Raw genomic sequence first — 4745 nt, 5'->3', positions numbered from 1 at the left:
CACCACCACACCGTTGTGCTACTGCTGGATGGAGTCTTCCTCAACCTCTCCCTCTCTCTTTGCTGGATCAAGGCGTGGGAGACGTCACTGGGCTGTACGTGTGTTGAACGCGGAGGCGCCGTCCGTTCGGCACTAGGATCTCCAGTGATTTGGATCACGACGAGTACGACTCCTTCAACCCCGTTCTCTTGAACGCTTCCGCTTAGCGATCTACAAGGGTATGTAGATGCACTCTCCTTCCCCTCGTTGCTGGTTTCTCCCTAGATAGATCTTGGTGACACGTAGGAAAATTTTGAATTTCTGCTACGTTCCCCAACAGACACGGCCATCACCTTCAACGCCAGCGACGAACCTAAATTCCGAACAGCCCGAGCACCAGCCGCATTGGTCCTCAGTCCAATAGTGGAAGGCTTTCGTCTTACCAAGGTACTCATGGATGGCGGCAGCGGATTAAACCTCATCTACGAGGAAACCCTCCAAAAAATGGAAATAGACTGGAGCCGCATTGAACGAAGCAGCACAACCTTCAGAGGAATAATCCCTAGTCGGGAAGTATGCTGCACAGGAAAAATTACACTAGATGTGGTGTTCGGCTCGCCGGACAATTACAGGTCTGAGGAGGTCACGTTCCAGGTGGCCCCGTTCAGCAGCGGATATCACGCTTTACTAGGGCGAGAGGCATTCACAATTTTCCAAGCTATACCCCATTACGGGTACATGAAGCTTAAGATGCCCGGGCCCAACGGAGTTATCACTCTTGTCAGTGATCCGGACATAGCACTCCGCGCTGAAAATAAGACAGCCGCACTAGCCCTAGAGGCACTATCTGAAGCCCTAGCGGCAGAAGAACTCACTGCGCTGCGCTCCACGGTGAATAGGGATGATGTGATACTCAATAAGAGATCTAAGTCCACCTCTTTTAAACTAGCAGAAGAAATAGTCAAATTCCAGGTCCATCCAACGGACCCCACAAAGACGGCCTCCATTGGGGCACAATTAAACCCCGATGTAGACGCCGCACTATGAGAATTCCCTCGGGAAAACAGGGAAATTTTTGCCTGGCACCCTTCTGATATGCCAGGAATCCCACGCAGGCTGGCAGAACACAGCCTAAACATCCTAAAAGGATTCAAGCCAGTCAAACAGGCTCTTCGGCGATTTTCCGAACCCAAAAGACAGGCAATGGGAGAGGAGCTAGCCAAACTATTATAAGCCGGATTCATCAGAGATATAAAACATCCAGACTGGCTAGCAAACCTGGTAATGGTACCAAAAAAGGACAAATCCTGGCGCCTGTGTGTCAATTTTAAAGACCTTAACAAGGCCTGTCCAAAGGATCCTTTCCCCCTTCCCCGCATCGACCAAATCATCGATGCTACCGCAGGGCACGATTCATTGTGCTTCCTCGACGCATATTCTGGATACCATCAAATCAAGATGGCGGAAACAAACCAGGCCGCAACGGCATTCATTACTCCATACGGGCCATTCTGCTTCAACACAATGCCCTTCGGACTCAAAAACGCCGGCGCAACATATCAGCGCATGATTCAGACATGTCTGGCTACCCAGATCGGCAAAACAGTGGAGGCATACGTAGACGATGTGGTCGTTAAGACCAAACACGTCGAAACTCTAGTAGACGATTTGAGGCTCACATTCGACAACCTCCGAGCATATGACATTAAGCTCAACCCGGAAAAATGCATTTTCGGCGTACCAGCCGGAAAGCTCTTGGGCTTCATTGTATCCGGTAGAGGAGTTGAAGCAAACCCAGCCAAGATCCGAGCTCTGTCACAATTGGATACCCCAAAAGACCTCAAACAAATACAAAAACTGACTGGATGCGTGGCGGCTCTAAGCCGCTTCATCTCCCGTTTGGGAGAAAAGGCATTGCCCCTCTATCGCCTCCTCAGGCACATCGAACACTTCGAATGGACGGATGCTGCCACAGCCGGACTCAAAGAAATAAAGGCCATATTGGCAACAAATCCGGTCCTGGCCGCACCCAACTTGGGCGAACCAATGTTGTTATATATCGCGGCAACACATCAAGTTGTAAGCGCGGTGCTCCTGCTGGACCAAGAGTTCGAGGGACGTCATCAAGTTGAACGGGTGCAGAACTCGGAGGTGCCGTACGTTCGGTACTTGATCGGTTGATTCGAGAAGATGTTCGACTACATCAACCGTGTTAAGTTAACGCTTCCGCTTTTGGTCTATGAGGGTACGTGGACACACTCTCCCCCTCTCGTTGCTATACATCTCCTAGATAGATCTTCATGAGTGTCGGATTTTTTTTTGAAATTGCATGCTATGTTTCCCAACAAGAATTGTATTGACGAGAAACTAAAATACATTTGTGGATACATAAACAACACCGTGTCCCTAGTATGCTTCTAGTAGACTAGCTCATTGATCAAAGATGGTTAAAGTTTCCTAACCATAGACATGAGTTGTCATTTGATAATGAGATCACATCGCTAGGAGAATGATGTGATGGACAGACCCAACCGTAAGCTTAGCATCAGATCCTTTAATTATTTGCTACAACTTTCTTCATGTCAAGTATCAGTTCCTTAGACCATGAGATCATGCCACTCCCAGATATCAGGGGAATGTATTTTGTGCTATCAAACAACACTTCATAAATAGATGATCATAAAGGTGATCTACAGGTATCTCCAAAGGTTTCTGTTAGGTTGCCTAGATTGACACTGGGATTTGTCACTCCGTGTGACGGAGAGATATCTCTAGGCCCTCTCGGTAATACAATATCACAAAAATCTTGCAAGCATGTGACTGATAAGTTTGGTCATGGGATCTTGTATTACAGAACGAGTGAAGAGACTTGCCGGTGACGAGATTGAACTAGGTATGGAGATATCGACAATCGAATCTCGAGCTAGTAACATACGGCTGGACAAAGGGAATTGTATATGGGATTAACTGAGTCCTTGACATCATGGTTTAATCGAGAAAGATCTTTGTGGAATGTGGAAATCAGTATGAGCATCCAGGTCCCGTAATTGGTTATTGCTCGTAGAGGAGTCTCGGTCATGTCTACATGATTCTTGAACCTGTAGGGTCGCACGCTTAACGTTCGATAACGCTAGGGTAGTATTGAGATATTTATAGTAGAAATTCTGAAGGTTGTTCGGAGTCCCGAATGGGATCCGGGACATCACTAGGAGCTCCAGAATGGTTCATAGGTAAAGTTTTATATATGGAAAGTTGTTGTCGGGGTTCTGCGAAAAAGTCCGGTTTTTTCGGTATTGTACTGGGAGGTCACCGGAAGGTTCTAGAAGGTTCCGGAGGGGTCCGGAAATCCTCAGAGGGTTCCACCACATCCCATACAGTAGCATGGGTTGTAGGTGTTGGGGAAGTTGCATGGAAAACAAAAAAATCTATGCACACGCAAGATCTATCCATGGAGATGCATAGCTACAAGATGGGGAGAGCATCTGCATACCCTTGTAGATCGCTAAGCTGAAGAGTTTATCACGCGGTTGATGTAGTTATACTCTTCGCGATCCGATCATGATCCAACCAATCTAGTGCCGAACATTTGGCACCTCTGAGTTTAGCACACGTGCGGCCAGGCCCGGCACTGAGAGGGGGGGGGGGGGGCGAACGGGGCGGCCGCCCCGGGCCCCCAGGTGCCAAGGGGCCCAAAATTCTGCTGTTAATTGTCCTAGCGCCCAGGCCTAGAATCCCGATTTGTTTATTTACTCCAACTCGAGAAAATGGGCGTCCCACAATGTTTTCCCGATTTCCCGGCTTTCCTCCATGCCAGCTACTATTTGAGGGCCTTGCCATTGATCAATACTAGAAGTTATTGCATGTAATTAATTAGGGGTAGTTATGAAAATATCTGCTCGTAATTTCCTTCCTTCTTTTGCGAGATCTTAATTTCCTTCCTTAATCCACAAGCCTAAAACTACGCATCCAATTTGTGAAAAAATAGGAGACAATGGCTATACTACACGCGGACGAAAATAGATCAAAGATGGCGATGCTTGATATCCATCTACTGTGCGTGCGTAGTGCCGCCTCGAGTCAGAGGAGGGCTGGACTGCCGGAGATATCCGGTCGCTGCTACCCATGAGAACACACCGACTCGCTCGGAGGCGAGATTATACTTTTAGGGCATGATTATAGAAGATAAGGTATGTCTCTAATAATTTTTTAGTTGTCTAATTTCTATTTGTATAGGTAGTCTATATGGGCTATGAAAATTTTCCATCATGGTGATTAAAATTTATAAATGATCATCAACACGGCCTCTGTGTTGTTTGTAACTGGGCACCAATAATCAGACGTATGAGTATTGGTATTGGGTATATATTATTGGCGCTATCAAATTTATGTTTGGGGACTTGCGGGTAATCGACATGGATGAACGAACTAATGGTAAATCCATAAGGTAGGGGCTATAGCCTATACATAGTACAATGATGACATCTAAATGGATGACGTGAGTCATCATGGGCATTTAAATCATCTGTGAGTCTTGACAAGGTACGAGATTTTACTATTGATGATTATGAACAAAGAAATCAGGGTAAAGAAGAGACTTTGAAAGAGAATTATCGCATTTCCTTCGACAAGAGATTCAACATACTTTTTGTGATAATTATTTATGTTTATGTAAAATAAGGGCCCCTAGGTTTAGTCTCGCCCTGGGCCCCCGAAATCTCAGGACCGGCCCTGCGTGCGGCTCGATGACATCTCCTTCTTCTTGATCC

The sequence above is a fragment of the Triticum dicoccoides genome, chromosome 4B (assembly GCF_002162155.2).
Source record: "Triticum dicoccoides isolate Atlit2015 ecotype Zavitan chromosome 4B, WEW_v2.0, whole genome shotgun sequence".
Lineage (NCBI taxonomy): Eukaryota > Viridiplantae > Streptophyta > Magnoliopsida > Poales > Poaceae > Triticum > Triticum dicoccoides.
This window is presented reverse-complemented; position numbering follows the sequence as displayed.